Here is a 20,158-nt window from a genome sequence, read left to right as displayed (position 1 = left end):
TTTCGCCAGTATTTTTTATATATTCCAAAATATTCTTCGTTGATTTTCAGGTTATTCTGAGTACTTTTATTTCTGCACAAAAATAACACCATGGCAATTCTGCTTAAAACAACGTCAGTCCGGGTTAGTTCCATTCAAATCATGCAAGTTAGAGTCCAAAACAAGGGCAAACGTGTTTGGAAAAGTAGATACGATGGAGACGTATCAATTTCTCACGATTTATTTGCTTGTATTCAGGAAGTATATGGTTAATTCCACACCAGTTCAACCTTAGGGTTCGTATCTGGGTGTTCCCTGTTTGTGTGTTCTAGATTTGTTTGAATGTTGTTACTCACATTGCATTCCTCTAAACTATTACAATTTAGGCACCATACAAGCGTTTTGAATTCATGGTACTTGGTCTATTCACTACAAAAAAATATACTTCCGTGATGATACGTGTTTGTCACATCAGGTCACTTTTTTTGTCATGCATGTACATCCATGACAAATTTGTGACAGAATCAAGATAGTCATACATGTGCTGTCGTAGAAGTGTTCCATGACATTACCATAATTATCATCACGGAAGTGTCCACTTCCATGACGATAAATCGCGCGTCACAGAAGTGCTTTCGTCAAGGGTGACCGACACATGGCATCCACTATAACGGAACGCCGTTAAGCTATCGGGTCGGGTTTTGGATCCGATAACCCGTTAACAGCCCCAACCAATGGGGATTTTCCACGTGTAAAATCATATTGGCTAGAGGAAACATGTTGGCTCATCGTTGGGATAGATGTCATCCACTCATTGGACAGGAGGCGCCTATGATAGGTCGACATGTGGCACGACCCAACAGTGGTCCATTCCGGTAAAAAGGCCGGCCCAGTAAAAATTAGCAGGCCGACCCATATAAGGCCTACTTGTGTCAGGTCCATTTAAACCCACGACCCATACGAGATGTGCCAATTCGGCCCGTTAAAGATTTGACACCATTGCAGGCCATCGTCAGTTCGAGCCCGTTAATAGCCCGCTATATATTTGGGCTCAATATCAGCCCGATGAGATTTCGGCCTATTAACGGCCCATTTAATGGATGGGCCAATTTTCAGGATGTACATCTTTCGGCCTTTTAGCGACCCATTTAAATGTTGGGCTAATTTCCGGCCCGGTGTGTCTTTCAGCCTGTTGACGACCCATAAATCTGATGGGCCATTTGTAGTCGGACCTGAGTTTCGGCCTTTTAGCGGCCCATTTAAGTGTTGGGCCAATTTCTAGCCCGGTGTCACTTTCAGCCTATTGATGGCCCATAAATTAGTTGGGCCAATTGTAGTCGGACCTGAGTTTTGACCTTTTAGCAACCGATTTAAGTGTTGGGCCAATTCCCGGCCCTGTGTGCCTTTCGGCCTGTTGACGGACCATAAATGAGTTGGGCCATTTGTAGTCGGACCTTAGTTTTGGCCTCTTAACGGCCCATGCCCTTCATGGTCCAATACCAGCCCGGTTTCTCTTTCGGCCTGCTAAAGGCCCACAACACAGTTGGGTCATCTACAATACGACCTGACTTTCGGCCTCTTAGCGGCCCATGCTCTTCATGGTCCAATACAAGCCCGCTGTCTCTTTCGGCCTGCTAAAGGCCTACAGTATAGTTGGGCCATATGTAGCCCAAACTTAGTAACGGCCTGTTAACGGCCCGTGAAATAAATTGGGGCCACCTGTTGCCCGCTTCGATGTTGGCCTGTTAACGGCCCGGGAGGTAAGAGGGCCGACCATTAATTTCGGCCTAGTAACGGCCCATTAACTTAATGGGCCCACTAAAGTTCGTTCATGTCTTTAGGCCAAATTAGATAATTTGAGCCCATTACGACGAGCAAAGGTACGTCATACAGGGAATAACGTTGCACATCCAGAATATATTACAGGAAATTACATCCACTAGGCAATCAAAGATTGATGCCAGTGCAAATAAATGAGCAGAACCTAACCATCTACAACGTCACAATCTGCAACCTCAGCACAGATGACGCCCATAAGCATGTGGGCAAGTTCTTGCTGCTTTGCCACACTGTCTCTGAAAACATTGATCCGTTGTTGTGTCGCACGAGTCTGCACCTCTGATTCATCCACCATTTCCATCATTACTTCAGCCATTAATTGGTTCACAAACATACATTTATTCCGTTGCATTCAAGACAGAGGATACTGAACAGATTCAGATGGAGATTTTGGCAGGCTTGTATTATTGATAGTGGAGAGTGTCTTGACCACTGTGTCATAACATAAATTAGGACGGGAACCAAACAGATTAATCATGAGTTATTGCCATATTACCTGGCCTAGATTTACTGGAAAGAAACAATGGGGTTGCCTTGCTGTTTTCAGAGTTTGTCTTCTTATCTTCAACAGCCTGCACAAAATTAACACACTTGCATTGCTATCATTGGCCAAGTCAGATAATAGGAAAGCAACATTGACACAACGAATGTTTGGGCAACTAGCCTACACCAAATTAACACAATATGGCACAGCTATCATCAGCCAGGTAAGGTAATACGAAAGCAACATTGACACAATGAATGAATGGGCAACCAGAGAAGCACTACAATTCAGTAATGTGCGTGATATGAGAAAGCACATTCATGCAGCTCAGTACGCAAAACTACCAGACAGTTTTCCTTACAAAAATCAACATTGGCGCCTTTAACATTTTGCTACAACTAATTTTAGATCAGATAAAGGTTAGATTCAGACCGATTAACAAAATACATGCTGATGTAAAAATATAGTGATATACAATAGGTACTTACATCAGCACTGGAGCACAGAGAATTCCTGCAAGATATTTTCCTCGAATACGATCCCAATGGAGGAAGTCTTGTATCATTTAACCTTATTTTCTAAAAGAGAGACGGGTAAGAAACATGTAGAAAATATGATCAGAATGCTATAAAATTTCATGATGCGAGGACACACACACGCTTCTTAGAATGGAGTTGACATTCTTTTGCTGGACTGGAGCGGACTAGTTCTTTGGCCACCGGAATCTGCTTATTATCAGTGGGAGTTGGGTTTCTCTGTGCTGGAGCAGTATCTATGAAAAAGGGAGTTGGTTTATTATCTCCTGGCGTTTGGATCTTTTGCAAAGACCTGGTTTGTAACCCTTCAGATTCTAACATAGCCATCTTCCCCTTGCATGCCTTATATAGAAGAATGGTGATTCAGTTATAAAACATGCTACAACAGAGATGGAATAGGTACTAAAGAATAGAAAGGCATGACATATTGACATGTATTCACTCCATCCGGAAATAAATGGATGGGTCTAGGCATATTTCAGTTCTAGATACATCCAGTTTTATCCATTTCTGCGACATTTAATCCAGACGGAGGGAGTATGATGTAAGAGCTAGGGATACGACAGGACAACACAGTAAAAAAAACACTAAAAAACCCACTGCAGAACCAAAGTATTCAAACCCACTGATATGAGATAGTACACTCATGCAGCTCAGGATGCAAAACTACCAGGCAGTTTTCCTTGCAAAAATCAACATTGTGGCCTTTAATCATACATTTTGCTACAACTAAATTTAGATCAGATGAAGGTTGGATTCACGCCGATTAACAAAATACATGCTGATGTAAAAATATAGTGATATCCAACAGGTACTTATATCTACATTGGAGCACAGAGAATTCTTGCAAGAATCTTTCCTCTTAAACGATACCATTGCAGAAAATCTTCTATCTGTTAAGCTTATTTTCTAAAAGAGAGATGGGTAAGAAACGTGTAGAAAATACGATCAGCATGATATAAAATGTCATGATGCAAGGATACGCACACGCTTCTTAGAATTGAGTTGACATTTTTTTGCTAGACTAGAGCGGACTAGTTCTTTGGCCACTGGAATCTGCTTATTATCAGTAGGAGTTGGGTTTCTCTGTGCTGGAGCAGTATCTTTAAAAATTGGAGTTGGTTTATTATCTCCTGGCGTTTGGATCTTTTACAAAGGCCTTGTTTGTAACCCTTCAGATTCTAACATAGTCATCTTCCCCTTGCATGCCTTGTATAGAAGAATGGTGCTTTAATTATAAAACATGCGGCAGCAGAGAGATGGAATAGGTACTGAAGAATAGAAAGGCACGACATATTGACATGTATTCCCTCCATCCGGAAAAAATGGATGGGTCTAGGCGTATTTCAGTTCTAGATACATCCTCTTTTTCCATTTCGGCAACATGTAATCCGGATGGATGGAGTATGGTGTAAGAGCTAGGGATACGACAGGACAACACAGCAAAAAAACACTAGTTGAATGTAAAACTGTATGCTAGCGGAATATAGATAGAAATAACTAAGGCAACATACACGTGTATGATTGGGAAAATAAGATGGCATTGCAACAGAGCACTAGAACAACACTTCAATGTAAAAAAACATGGTATGGTAGACAGATGAAGTACATACTGATGAATAACAATGCATAAGATATTCAGAAGCATGATGTCCAAATTAAGCAGATGGCATTGCGATAGAGTAGAATGACAGTACTTAAATTTTAAAACATGTTATCATGAATGGAATAGGTACTAAAAAACAGGAAGGCATGACATATATACATGCATGATCAGCATGCTAAGCACATGGCATTGCAACAGAGTAGATACACTCCAGGACATTATATGCATGTTGTACCCATATCACAGGCCAAGTTAGAGCAAGGACCTTGTGGGGTGAAGAGGATTCATCATCTTTCTACAAGTCTTCTGAACAACTGCCTTTACATGTTCCATCATATTGGGTATCATTGACATCAAGTTTATTGGCCTTTACATTGCTCCGCGAGGTTCTTGTGGATATATCAGTGTGTGCAATTATATCTGACATGCATGGAAGACAACTAGTAGTTAGATTTATGTAACGAGTGCCTGTAGGAGACGACATAAATAGTAGGACTGGGGTTAACTAGCAGCAACAGGTCTCATAAACTAAAGGGAGAACACAGATGAAAGCTACAGAATATGTATCGTTTGTACTTGAGATTAACTAGATGGCACACAAAAGTATTAAAGAACAACATATGAAATACTAGAAGTGGTATAATACTATAATCACCAGCCCGTGGGATAGCATTGGCTGATGGATGATAACTATGGAACAGTGTTACCTAAAGAACAAGTATCTTAGCTGAACTATGGAACATCGTTAACTCCTGAACAAGACCCGTAAGAGATCAGCATGAATATACAGTGAAATGTGATGATCTATTTTCCATGCTTAGATGAATAAAAAAGCCATAAATGTTGCACACAAGTAAGATGAGGGTACAACCTATCTGGCTGCCATCCATAGGAGTGAGCATCATGTGCTGACTTGTGGATGGCCCTGCAGTTGTTGTGGCTGTGCATGTCGGGCATGCGCATTCGATGCAGGGAACTGTTGAGTGGGGTCTATAGCTCCCTTCTAGTGTATGCTTCCCTTGTTGGAGCAGCTGCGGTGAGTCAGAAGACGGTGTGTCTGAAGATGCAGATAACGCATAATGTTAAGAACGACATATCTCTTTGATCTGAAGAAATACACTAAGAGATCAACAGCAAGGTACGAGAGTGGTCACAAGTCTATTGACTGAAGACTAAATTGGGGTCACATGATTTTATTTTATTTTAGTACTGTCCGATCTACGCCGGATGGCTGGCCGTCTTGTGCCTCCCGGCTGACACTGTCCGGAATCTTCCCCGAAGAGCCAGCGACCAACGGCAGAGCAGCATGCCTCCGCCGTCTGTGGCCCCGGCCAAAACCCCGCTCCCTGCCCCACCACGCTGCCGTGGTTGCGCTGCCCCCGGGCCAATCCACAAAGACTCCCCGTCATCCAGATCCGGCGGCGGCAGTACCTTCAACCCACGCAACTCTAAAAGATAGCCATCTAAGCGCTGCTTCTGCGGCGAACTTTGCGGCCCCGCACCCTTACGTTAGACACCAGCCAACCGGCAGCCTAGGAGCTCCGCCGCCTCGAGGGGTGCTGCTTCCCATTGCAAATCGATTGGCCCAGAAAAAAATTCAGACAACTGACGCCTAAATAAAGTGATTTGAGATGAGGGTGCGACCTATCTGGCGGCATGGTGAAGTAGGCAGGTCCAGCTGCCGAGTCGGTGAGGCCGACACGGTTGCGGTGGCGACCGGCGGCAGGGAAAGAGCGATGTCGTGACGGTCGACGGCTACGCCGAAGCAGCGCCAGGACTCTGGACGGATCCCAAGTTGGAGCCGCTTCGGCGCCATGAACAACGGCGGGGGTCAATCGGCTCCGGTACGGTTCACGCGGCCGTCGTCGAGGCAGCACCAGCAGCACGGAGTAAGAGGCACACGGCCCAGTGCACGACGGCAAATGGGCAGCGTCTCCGGCATTAGGAAGGAGGGCGGCTGTGAAATTGGTGCGGTGGGGGCGCCATGGAGGTGGGGCTGAGGTTTCGCGGCTCGGGAGAAGGGAGCTTCCCGGGGAGAAGGTGATTTGGCGCCCACGCGGTATGAATGGGGGCGGGCGGGGGAAATTGGGAGGGGAGTGGAACCATGTCTTACAGACGCATTTGTCTGAAATGTGAGGGGGAGTTACAGTTCTACCCTGTCGGTGTACTAGAGTAGGGGTACCCTAGTATCCCGAACTTGTGCACGGGCAGTCGCAGCATCCTGCGGCAAGGCTTGCCGGGTGACCGCCAAGGTCCTCCGTGTTTCCTTTGGAGCCATTCAAGAACAAAGTATCCAAGCCAAGGAGACAAGACCCCGGCAAGAGGAGCTTGCCGGGAAGGCCAACCAAGGCATCTCAAGGAACTTGCCGCGACGCGCCACGCGTCCCGGCAAGGCCCGGTGAGCGACAAGCTCCTGGACGCGACAAGACAACGACCGCGTCAAGGCGCTTGCCGCGGCAAGCCACCACTATGTGCCCGCGCTCCAGCACATCCACCAACGTGTCGCTCTGGGACCCTTCCAGGCATACGTGGCGGGAGGCTGTGCAGCCAGCGGCGCGCGGTGGCAAGCGGCGCTGACAAGATTGCCATCGTGGCGAGCGGTGGCGTCCCTGACGGTCCCTTTTGCACTATTTAGGCGACGCAGACGGGCATTTAATGCCCTTGTCCCCTGCCGTCAGGGTTAGGTATGATACACTGTAGCAGGTAGCTATACCTACCGCAACACCTTTCCATTTTTACCCTTGTCTACGTTACCACCTGTCGGTGACCCCTTGAGCATATAAAAGGAGGCCCATGCGCAACGTAGAGGGTAGGAGGAGAAAGAGAACACTCACGCTCGGTCTCGTTAGCTGCTGGAGTGTACTGTAGCACTCCACGCTCCCGAGCAAGAACTCAATACAAACCACAAAGCAGGAGTAGGGTTTTACGCATCCGTGCGGCCCGAACCTGGGTAAACCGCTCGTGTGCTTCGCCTCGATCCGCTCTTCGTGCGACCCTCGCCCCCGCCGAACCGAAAGGGACTCGGTCCGCCGGTCCCATAGGTGCTCGTGGATTAGTCCCCCGGCATCTTTGGCGCGCCAGGTAGGGGCGTCGAGGTTGTGTGAACCAGATCCGGCGTTCACACGGGCTAGATCTTCATCATCTTCATCGACATGCCGCCGAAGAAGAAGGCTTCGGAGGCGGCTGCTCCGTCCGCGCCGAACCCACCACCGCCGGAGCAAACGGCTGATGGGGCAGACGCCGGCGGAAGAACGGGCGTCGACGAGGGAGCTCACGGTGCTGCCAGGTCCAAGGACAAGGCTGCGTGCCCATCGGCGGCGTAGCCGGCTCCCACAACGACCGGGCGCACTCCAAGACCTCGGCGTCCGTACATGCACCGCGCCCATCTCAGGAGGCGCGGGACCGGCAGCGTCATGGTACTCACGGTACCATGCGTTTGCTGGACCAAGATCGAGCTGGTGGATCTCGGAGTGCTCAAGACCAGCATGCACGCCAACATGCTGGCACGAGCGAGGCACGGTCGCCTGGACGGGATACTGCTCCTTCTAACATAGTCAGAAGTCCGAGCATATCCCGCTCCTCGCACCGTTCGCCACCGCCACCCGCCACTACAGCAGAAGCTTTGGCACGAGCTCAACTGCTCCTGGACTACCCTCCAATGGCCGACAAGATTGACGACTGGAGGGCCACCATTCAGAGTCTCATCGGCTTCGCCAACGGCGACACTCAACGGCAGCCGAGCACGTCACAGCCGCGGCAAGTCAGCCAGGCACGAGCCGGTGGCGACAAGACCGGTGGGGGTGCAACCACTGTGCACTCTCCGCCCCGAAGGCCAAGATCGCCGACTCGCCGGATCCACCTCGACAGCGACTCCACCGCGTCATCAGATCCACGAGCTCGTCGCGATCAGCGCCAAGTTCTTCACGAACGACAGCAAGAAGACGCTCGCTTGAAGAGATACTTGTCCTCCACTCCAACACTTGTCGCACCTGAGCCACAAGAGAAGTTGCTGCTGTATATAGCGGCAACCAATCAAGTGGTTAGTGCTGCGTTAGTAGCAGAGAGGGAGGCAGATGATGACGCCAAATCGAGCCACTGGCCAGACACCTTTCGCTCTAGTCTATGGAGCAGAGGCAGTTCTCCCCACGGAACTCGTATATGGGTCACCTCGAGTGCTCGCTTATGATGAGCTTGAGCAAGAGCAGCTGCAACAAGATGACGCGCTACTCCTTGAGGAAGACCGTCTTCAGGCTGCTGTGCGAGCTGCTCGCTACCAGCAAGCTTTGCGCTGCTACCATAGCCGCAAAGTTAACGCCAGAAGTCTCGAGGAAGGCGACCTTGTTCTTCGGCGTGTTCAGTCCGCCAAGAATTCTAACAAGTTGACGCCGAAGTGGGAAGGCCCTTACCGGGTGAAACGAGTCACTAGGCCTGGCGCTGTCCGCCTTGAGACCGAAGATAGCATTCCGGTGAGCAATTCCTGGAACATTGAGCATCTTCGTAAGTTTTAACCGTAAGGCGCGGTTGCCGGAACCTGTTCCGGCAACCACCTTTTGTACAAGTCTTGCCGCTGTTGCATGTAATCCTTTGTACAAAGCCGGGCGCAGACCCCGTGCATAAGTAAAGCTCATATGCTCCGCACATCTTGTCAATTTCATGCTTTCTATTTTTTGCATATGTGAACTGACACTTTGTGCAGCACCTACTCCCGGGTAAGCAATAACGAGCCGTAAGGCTCCATATCTTTATTTTCTCCTCTTTCTTTTTTCTCAAGGAAAGGAAGGTTCCCTCGCCCACAAGTTTGCCGGGGGGGGGGGGGGTGGAAAGGAGAAGATAATGGTATGGACCAGGCGTTGTTCAAGAAACTTTCGCCTTACCGGGAAGCAAACAACAGAAAAGCTAAGTTGCCAAAGTTTGAGCAATCAGATTTTTTAAAATTTTAAGTTATCTCCCTTGAACGACCGCACTTTGTATGGAAAACCTGTGCGCGGCGGAACCAACTCGTAGCTAGTTGCGCCCTTACTTTGTTTCGAGTCCGCTCAACAACTTAAGTGAGCTGCGACTAGTTGCGACAAGGTTTCTTGTCGGTAGCGGCACCGCCAGCAGGCTGCTGACGTCCCGCACTCAGCGCTCGCGGCTAAGGTGCCTGCACCGGCAAGTTCCCTAAAAGCGTAGGGCAAAAACATACAAAGGGAGGAATCAAGTAAAGGGAATAACATTGCAATCATTACCCGGAATAGAGTTATATTACAAGGTAGCTTGTCGCGGCTCTAACAGATTGTTCTCATAACATGACCAGCATCGACAAGAAAAGAAGAAAACGGGCGGCCTAGTCTACGCGATCGCCCTCAATCCTCTTGATCCCGCTCACCTTGTCCACAATGGGTGCGACAAGGGTCTTGAGCGCCTCCAGATCAGCATCCGGCGGCAGGGTCTTGAGGACGTTGGTGAGGTTGAGGCCCGGGTTGCGGAAGGCCACCTTCACCAACACCTTTTGAAGAGCTCCCGCGCAGATCTTGCGCGACTCGTCGGCCAGCTGCTTTGGGATCCTCTCCCGGAGTCGCTGGAGGGCCGTCGCCACGCCTTTGAAGAACAAGATGAGCTTGGCGCTGGGTTGGAGGTTCTCGTCGGAGGGATACCCGAGATCCTCCATCCCGGCTGTGCCAGCTCCCTGTCAATGTCTGCGGCAACATTCACGAGACCCTCCGTCCAGTGCTCCACATTCTCCCTAAAAGCATTCTGGCCGGCAGCAGCACTCGCCAGCAGCGCCTTGTCGGCCTTGATCTCCTCCTTCAAGGCCACCACCTGTTCCCTGGCGCCGTCCAGCGTCTTGGTCAAAGTGGTCAGCTTCAACTCAAGATCTGCGTTGGAGTCCTTGGCGGCGCTAAGCTCTTTGCCCTTCTCGGCGAGACGAACCTGCAGCTCTGAGTTGCTGTGGGCGTCCTTCTCCCGCTCACACTTGAGCGCGGCAAGCTCTTCACCACTCGCCTTGAGATCGGCCTCCAGCCGCGCCACCTTCGTCTCCAGCTCCTTCTTGGCGGCCTCGGCAACTGCGGCAGCATCCTCTGCTTGCTTAAGGGCTCCGCCGAATTTTTGCATGCGCGCGGCAAGCTCCTCCTCGTGGGCGTCAAGGTTGACCTTCCGCTGCACCAGCTCGCCCTCCTGCGCAGACAGCTTTTCAGCGGCAAGCCGCTGTTGCTCTTCGACTTCAGCCTTCTCGAGGAAGAAGGCCTTCTGCTCTTCGGCGAGTTGCTCCCGCTCCTCTGCCAGGGACCGGAGAGCTTCCTGGTTGAGACCTCAGAGCTCCTCCGCGCGCTTCTCGATGTCCGCTCCCGCCTTCGCGACAAGCGCCTCGCGGGATTCCAGCTTGGCTTGCCGCGCGCGGTAGAGCGACAACAGCTTCCGCAGCAGCCGCTCCTCCTCAGGCTCGCCGCTGCTGTTGCTCGGCGCATCAACTAGCGTCAGCCCAGCGGAGGCGAGCACCTCTCCATCAAAGCTCTCTCCCTCGACCGGCGCCCTGGAGCTTGACGCCCAGGGGAGGTTGATGAAGACGCCATCGCCAGCCTTCAAGTAGACGCCTGGCTGGGGCTCTTCGGAGCCTGGCGCTGCGGTAGCGGCGGACGGGTCGGCGGTCGACATAGCGCCTAGCGCTCCTGCGGCCTCAGGGCCGTCAGTGCGATCGCCAGACCCCTCGCCAGCTGCTATGGCGGCAGCTTTGGCGGCCTCGTCGCCGGCGGGATCATCAGCGCCGGCTGCTTCTTCAGTGGCAGCAGCGTCGTTGGCAGCAACCTCGGTCTCCATCGGCTCCGCAGCAGATGGGTCTGATGGCCGGAAAAGTGAGAAAAGTCAAGCAAATATCCAAAAAAAGAAGATCAAAAGAAGAAGAACCCAAGGGAAGTTTTGAAGCGAGAGGATTACCTGTACCGGGTTCTGCAGTCGTGGTCTCCGCCGCCGGGGGGCCGCTGGTGCTGTCCCTTGCCGGAGAACTCCCCCTTGCCGGAGACTTCTCCCTTGCCGGAGAACTCTCCCTTGCCGGAGGACTCTCCCTTGGCATTTCGGGGGCGGCCTCCGGGCACTCCTGGTGGGGCTGCTCTGCTCCTACACAAACCAACAGTCAGATGTCAGCAAAGAAAGAGTACCCATGCGCGCCTAACAGCGGAAAGTGAACCATATACTTACGCTGGGGGCTGCCCTGGAGAACAGTTGCCGGGTCCGGCAAGGTTGTCTCGGACGCACCCCCTGCTGTCGCGGTGGGTTCGTCCTCGATGATAATCACCGGGACCTTGGCCCTCTTTGCTGCTCTCTGGGCCAGAGTCCTAAAAAGGAATAAGTTCAGAGTAAAGCAAATGAGATACAAGACAAAACAGCAAGAATTAAAGAACTACAAGTACAACAAGAGAATCTTACTCTTCTTCTTCCTCGTCGGAGCTGAACACGGAGAAGTCAAAGTCCGGCTCACGTCCGGCGCGAGGAGGCGGAGGAGTAGTTTCCCTTGGCCGCTTGGCGGGAACAGTGGCGGTGGTCTGAGACGACCCCGCTCCGGCTACCGCCGCGGCGTGAGAAGCAGCAGGAGCAGAAGCGGTGGTCCGGCAAGACCCCGCTCCAGTTGCCGCAGCAGCGTGAAGTGCTCCCGCGGCAACAGTACTTGCCGCGGTGGAGCGTGTCGCACGGCGCGGCGGCTGTTGACTCGTCTGCCGCTCCGCTACATCCCTGACCTTGCGGAGACGCCTTCTTGGTGGGCATGGAGGCTCTGCTTGCGGCGAGCTGCCTGAAGATGAGGAGAAAGAGGAGTTGATCCCCAGCGAGCCGCTCGTATCCTCGGCGGGCTCGCTCGACTCGATGTCATGCACGGCAAGCTCTTTCTCGCCGACGAGCTCCTCTCGCTCGCCACGGCTTGCCGCCTCTGCTGCCTCTGCCTCCTCCACGGTGAATCCAAATTCGCCTGCGGCTGCGGCTGCCACCGCCTCTTCCAGCCTAGTGGCGATGCATGTCATCTCCGCATCGGTGGTGTCGCGGGTGAGGCTCTTCTTTTCGTCGGAGCGGACCGGCACTTCTACCAAGCCGTCAAAGAACTCCTGCACGACAACGTCTGCAGGCTCTTGCCAAGTTGGAACAATTCCATGCGAATCGCACAGCGGCATCATTGCACGGATGCGGTCGAGCGCGGAGTTGTTGCACAGCGGAACGACACCCTTCGGCAAACTGAACACTTCGGGATGTTGAGGGTCGTACTTGAACAGCTCCTGGAGCATCGCGTTAAGCTCCAGAACAATGAAGTTGAAGTTGAGGCCCGGACGTAGCCTCATGATATCCGCCGCATTCTTGAATTCTCAGGCGGGTCTCCCCCGTTCCTGCAGGGGGGCGATGGAGCGGCGAAGAAAATCTGCGCCAACAGCGCCTACAGTGAGCCCGGCATGCCTGAGGCGTTGGATCTGGGTGACGGCAATCTTCAGCCTATCATCTTCCGGGGCCACGTCACTCCAATCGCTGCCGCGTGCTACTGGGGCTTGGCGTCGGGCGGTAAACGGCTGCGGGTTCTCCTCAACAATCCAGCACCAGTCCGCTCTCCATTCCTCCCACTTGCCGCGGAACTCTCCTTCCAGATAAGTGTCCTTCTTGCCGGCTGTCGAGATCCAGGCGATTCCGCCGGATAAAGGCTCTCCTCTCTCTACTCGGGGCATAAAGAAGTGGCGAAAAAGGGCTACATTGGGATAGACTCCGACAAAGTTTTCGCAGAGATGTGCGAAAACTGCCATGGTCAGAACAGCATTGGGGGTGAAGTCAAGGAGGCGGAACCCGTAGGTGTTCATAATATCGCAGAAAAACTCAGAGAAAGGCGGGCAGAGCCCGCAGTAGAAGAACAAGGCGAAGAAAGGATATCCATTTGGAGCCATCTTCCAAGCGGCGGCTGGAAGTACCTTCGTGCGTGGATGCGCTCGCGTCTCCGTCGACCAGAAGAGGTAGTAATTCTCCCTCAGCTCCCTCGCGGCGAGCTTGGGGGGGAAGATTGCCCGCTCCTTTCGCAGCGCCACAAGCCGCTGCGCCTCGGTCGACTTCACAACCTTCCCTTTGTCGGCTCTCGGAGCCATGGCGGAAGTGGTGGAGGAGGTCGACGGCGTTGGTGGCGCTGGTGGCGATGGGGGGCTGGGCGCTGCTCTCTTTCAGCTTTGGGAAGACGAGGGAGCGGCGGAGGTTTCCGAGATTGGAGTAGCAACCGGCGAATGGGCGAACTACCCCTGTTCCCCATGCATATAAAGAGGGAGGGGGCAGACGTTCCGCCTTTCCGAATAAAGAAACCACCCACGATCTCTCCCACGACGCCGCATTTAACGCGTGCCGTTCGGGGAGGGCGCGGTGGATACGGGGAGAGATACGGCGTAACCTAGGCCGCGCGTGCCCGTGCCCTGTTTTGGGCCTGGCCCAACAGCGCTCGGCACCGTGTATGGCCCAGGCCCGGGGGCTCCTGTCGGTGTACTAGAGTAGGGGTACCCTAGTATCCCGAACTTGTGCACGGGCAGTCGCAGCATCCTGCGGCAAGGCTTGCCGGGTGACCGCCAAGGTCCTCCGTGTTTCCTTTGGAGCCATTCAAGAACAAAGTATCCAAGCCAAGGAGATAAGACCCCGGCAAGAGGAGCTTGCCGGGAAGGCCAACCAAGGCATCTCAAGGAACTTGCCACGACGCGCCACGCGTCCCGGCAAGGCCCGGTGAGCGACAAGCTCCCGGACGCGACAAGACAACGACCGCGGCAAGGCGCTTGCCGCGGCAAGCCACCACTCTGTGCCCGCGCTCCAGCACATCCACCAACGTGTCGCTCTGGGACCCTTCCAGGCGTACGTGGCGGGAGGCTGTGCAGTCAGCGGCGCGCGGTGGCAAGCGGCGCTGACAAGATTGCCATCGTGGCGAGCGGTGGCGTCCTTGACGGTCCCTTTTGCACTATTTAGGCGACGCAGACGGGCATTTAATGCCCTTGTCCCCTGCCGTCAGGGTTAGGTATGATACACTGTAGCAGGTAGCTGTACCTACCACAACACCTTTCCATTTTTACCCTTGTCTACGTTGCCACCTGTTGGTGACCCCTTGAGCATATAAAAGGAGGCCCATGCGCAACGTAGAGGGTAGGAGGAGAAAGAGAACACTCACGCTTGGTCTCGTTAGCTGCTGGAGTGTACTGTAGCACTCCGCGCTCTCGAGCAAGAACTCAATACAAACCACAAAGCAGGAGTAGGGTTTTACGCATCCGTGCGGCCCGAACCTGGGTAAACCGCTCGTGTGCTTCGCCTCGATCCGCTCTTCATGCGACCCTCGCCCCCGCCGAACCGAAAGGGACTCGGTCCGCCGGTCCCATAGGTGCTCGTGGATTAGTCCCCTGGCATACCCTTGCCTATAGGATTCTCGGCTTGGGTCTGTGTACTGAGGGTCCGGGATAGTAGAGTAACTTTTATTCTCTGGGCCGGAGCGATTTCGGGCGAGGAGGGCGTGTTTTGAACTATAGTGGGCGCGAGCGATTTCGGGTGAGGAGAGCGTGTTTTGAAATAGTGGGTGCGAGCTATTTCGGGCGAGGAGAGCGTGTTTTGCCGACCATGGTTTATGAATTATTCGGCACATGTCATTTTGGCCGAGGAGAAGGTGCGCTTGGATGAAGTTACGAACCTACCCTCGATGTACAACGGGCCAATTGATGTGTGTCCCACATAGGACGGTAATTTCGTGTCTCCCATTTATTTGCTCGGGTGAATTCCACCAAGCAGAGAGGATGTTTAACGGTTTGTTCAAATTTTGGGAGAACGAGCATCCACGTCTACCTTACCAAGTCGATTCGGATCAAATTTTGAAATATTAGCTTGCCACTTCTTTTTTAGATGGAGAGATGATGCTCGGCAGTAATGTGTTTTTACATGCTCGTTGCTAGCGATTTACCATATGACAAATAGTTGACCCACTCAAAAACGCGAATCAAACCCAAAATGAAATATCTCGATTCAATGAAATAGCTTGTTCAGTAGGTCAAAATAGTGAACTAAATCCAAAATTGAACACCTCAATCGAGTAGCATGTTGTACAGTATTATAGTACTCCATGAACATGTTGAAAGTCAAATTAATGAACTTGTACGCATATATCCGTTCATGTGTGGATTGTAGACAACATGTTCTCCAATTTAAATATTTGAATGCAAGTTTATATCGAAACATGATTTATATCAGTCTTTGATGCATAAAACGCGACCTCCCCCTCTCCCGGACTCCTGTTCTCTCTCTCTCTCTCTCTCTCTCTCTCTCTCTCTCTCTCTCCGACAATCTTCAATTCTGTCGCACGCATCTGACACAAAAACCTTGTTCATCCCTCTCCCTTTCTCTCCATCTCTCTCTCTCTCTCTCTCTCTCTCTTTGTGTGTGTGTGGGTGGGGGGGGGGTATTTCTAGTTCGCATGCATATATACACCATCTATAGGTCTTTCTCGCACACTATGTATGATACTCTAGCTAGTCCAAGCTAGATATCTTGGGTGCACTCATCGTACGCACACAGATTCCTTGGCTCTTTGCCTGTAACTCTCTCACGCACCACTATGTCGTCTCAGAGCTCTTCCCCCCTCTCTCAAACTCTCCATCCACCTGGGTCACACATACACATGCATATCTCACTCTCACTCGATAGGCCCATCTAAAACTCTACCTCTCCCCCTCGTTCTCTCTCCATCTCACACACGCACACACACAATCTCATGCCCAGCTAGCCAAGTATGATGGTCTCTCACTCAATTGTAGGCACACGTAGTCCCCCCTATATGTATATGACTAGCTAATCTTAGTCTCCATCACAAACATGTGCATGGTCTATTTCGATTTCTCTCGGGGCATCTTTCTATCGCGCACGCACTCCCTCGATCTCCCACCCATATAGTCCCCTCACGATCTCGACGGGATCTCTCTATCACAAACACACCCTCTCTCCCTCCTCATGCGTCCATGCCATCCATGTGTCCCTCTCGACCTTTGTTCCTTGTTGGCCACACCTCTATTGGACATGTGCTACAAGGGGTGTCTCTCTCCGTTGCAAACAATCACACACTAGCTATCTTCGTGTATCTCCTCGCCTCGCTTTTCCATCTTGGAGATGCATGCGTGATATGTTCGCATAAGAAACGAAAAAACACACACTCTCTCTAATTTATCGTTTGTTGTCACTTTCTCTTTCACACATACTCTTTTTGCACACTTACTCATTCTCCTTCACACGCACTTGATCTGTCTCGACTGAGGCACTCTTCTCGGTCCATAGCATATATATTTATTGAAAAGTCAAACATCACAAAGTTTGACCATGTACGTGGAGAAAAAGAATTACATCTAGTACGGCAAACATATGCCATTAGATTCACCATGGATGTAGTTTTGTATGATGTATCTTTGGTATTGTAGATATAAATAACATTTGCGTAAACCTGATCAAAGTTTCCAAAGTTTGACTTCTAAAAAATTTACATGCACTACATTATCGAGCGGATGGAATATCTCTTTCCCCCTCTCAGCTATCTGACGCACCACTCAGCCTTATCGGGGCTCCTCAATCTCTCTCAAACTTTATTGGTTAGTTTGGTTCATGACCTGACCCTCATGCCTTGATGGCCGGTACTGCCTGGTGTGGACGTGAGATGTAAAATATTTCTGACTGGCCAGGCTTGTGTGGTGCTGAAGCGTTTGGTTCATGCTTGGGTTAGGCAAAGCATCAACGTCCCATCAATCAATCCATGCATCAATTATTTAATGCTAATATCCATCCATGTTGCTGTTAGCCTCGTGGCCACACGACCAGGCACGACCAGGCGTTCGAAATCGGTCGCCTGGGCCAGGCTACTTGCAGTGTCTGGAGTTCAGCCATGCTAATTAAAGTGCAAGGGAACCCAGGCCAGGCAGGCTTTCTTTTTCACAGGGTAGCAACTAAACAAGCGTGCATGAAATCCAGCCACAACCCCAGGCCAGGCAAAAGATGCTCAGGACGCAAGCCAAACTGGCCTTATATCTCCCTGGTTCACACATACACATGTCTCGCTCGCGCTATACATATAGACCCATCCAACACTCTCCGCCCTTGTTCTCTCTCCATGTGACACGCACCCCCCTAAGTACCATAATCCCTCAATCCATCATAGGCGCAAGCACTCCCCCCTCCTAAGTATGATTATCTCTTACTAGCCAACAGGAACACACGTATTGTCTCCTTCCATCTATACGTCTATCTCGATATCTCTCGGGGCATCTTCTATCGCGCACACCTTGTCACTCGATCTCCCACCCATGTAGTCCCATCACGATCTCTAGGGGATCTCTCTATGAAAAACATACACTCTCTCCTCACCATGTCTGCATTTTCTCCGTACGTCTCTCTCGACCTCTCTCCCTTGTTTGTCAGACCCCTCTTGGCCACGTGCTAGGGGTCTTGCTCTCTTCGTTCCAAACAACCACACACTATCTCCTCACCTTGCCTCCATTGTCAAAGATGCATGTGTGATATATTTGCATAAGACACACACACTTTTTCTCTACTTTTATCGTGTGTTGTCCATGTCTCTTTCACACACGCACACATACTTTTTTCACTCACTCTCTCTCTCTTTCTCTCTCTCTTGTTAGGGACTCCGTCACGTCCATAAGCATATGGATGTTTTGAAAAGTCAAACCTCAGAAATGTTTGACCAGGTATATGTGGAGAAAAACATTTACATCTGGAACGATCATTAGATTCATCACAACATGTACTTACTCCATACTATCATTTATCTTTGGTATTGTAGATATAAGTAATTTCTTTATAAACTTGGTCAAAGTTTCAAAAGTTTGACTTAAAAAAATGTTGGAACTACATTATCGAACGGAGGGAGTAGCTCTTTCTCTCTCTCTCTATGCTATCTCTCATGGGCCTCCCCTCTCACTCGAACTCTCTATACCGACGGATTATACGCTCACTTTGTCAGCGTATAGCTCCGTATATTGTTTAGTTGACCGGTCAACCAATCCACATGCTGCCTTGTCAGCTCGTGTTCTGTATCTTCGTGTGCTGGCCCATGTGGCAGTGGGTGAAAATAAGTAAACTAGAGGCCCATCTGACACGCGGTGAAGTAAACAAAGTTGAAACCACTCGGGGTAGCACCCCGCACGCTAGTAAATTGAGGGCGCATTGAGGAAAAACTTCTTGCGCGCGAAGGACACACTCGCGCACAATTCACCACTGCGCGATGGCATGCACAGAAGGACGCACTCACACACACCTAGCACAAAACACACACCAGCACACGTGTAGACATCTAGGAGTAGAAGGCCATGGAAAAATCTGGCGCGATGGCCGCTGCCGGAGCCGTCCACCCCCAATCTTGGTGTTCCGTGCAATGCACGGGCATCTACACACGGGAAATTATGTCGAACATGGCTAGTTGTAAGCAGGCTAGCTCTATAGCCATGATGATAGTGACTACAGATGGTGAGGCTGACTATGGTATGCCGAACACGGTGCCTATACTCAGGTGTCATCTCCGGCGCAGGGTCTTGTCACTTCACTGTGAGGAGCAGCACGTAATAATTTGACCAACGGGTAGTACAGTGCTAGTACTCCTACTACTACATTGGTAGTACTACTACTAGTACTAGTAGCACCACCGTCTGGATTTAGGAGTACTACCACGTCCACCGGCACCGAGGAACGTCTCCAGGTAGTATTGCTTGAGGCCGCCAGGGCGAGGGGCCGCTTGGACGACAACTTCGTCTCCTTGTTCGACGAGGTCCTCGTCGGTTTCCTCGACAAGTTCACTATCGTCAAGAAGCTTGCGGACGACTTTGACGTAAGCCTCCAGCCGACGCGCCCAGGCTCTGTGATGCCCGCCACCCTCAACGGCCACTATGGTAACAACCTCTTCGACGCGCTGGTGGCCCTGCGACTGCCCGTCGTCGCGCCGGAGAATGTCCACCTCGAGGTCGCGCTCGCCGCGCAGCGCCTGGCGCAGCAAGACACCATCGACATAATCACCCACGTCTACGCGCAAATCGTCCACAATGACTACTACATGCAAGAGGAGGACAATAGGACGCTGGCCTTCTTGGAGCGCAAGGCAACCTTGGACGACACTGTTCAGAAGCACGTTGAGCTGGCTGCCAACGCCGCTGCTCCTCACACGTCGGTTGGTGACCCGGCGCACTAGGGCGTGAGGATGTCGTTGAACGTTGATGGATCTGTATGTATTTTTATCTTTCCGTCAAATCCATGTAGTAGTATATGATACTACATTAATTATCTTACCTTTCGCATCAACTTCATAATTTTCGTACGTACTCCATGCATGAACGGCGCCAGAACCAAACTTCTCATTACTCTAGGCAAAATCATTATTTTCTATCTATTCGTCGCGCCATGGAGCAGAACCAAATTTTACAAGTTACGAGTTCAAAAGGAAAAGCCCGCCGTGTTCGCGTCGCACCGCCACATGGTTGGTCCGGCACGCCACTCAAGCAGGAATGCATGCGGTGTTGCATTTTCACTTACAAGTGGGACCGCAGTTGAGAAAACCGTCTATTGGCAAACCCCCACCCCGCCCACCGCGCGATGGCTGAGAAAACAGGAGGGAGAAGAGATGGCTGTAGCACGGACTCCAAGAAAATTAGTGTCGGATGGGACTCGTGTGGGTGGCGTGTGCCGTACTGCTAGACGTGAATGCTACTGAGTTAT

Source organism: Triticum urartu, chromosome 3A, assembly GCF_056163025.1.
Source record: "Triticum urartu cultivar PI428250 chromosome 3A, HENAU_Tu73, whole genome shotgun sequence".
In the NCBI taxonomy this organism is placed as follows: Eukaryota; Viridiplantae; Streptophyta; class Magnoliopsida; order Poales; family Poaceae; genus Triticum; species Triticum urartu.
This window is presented reverse-complemented; position numbering follows the sequence as displayed.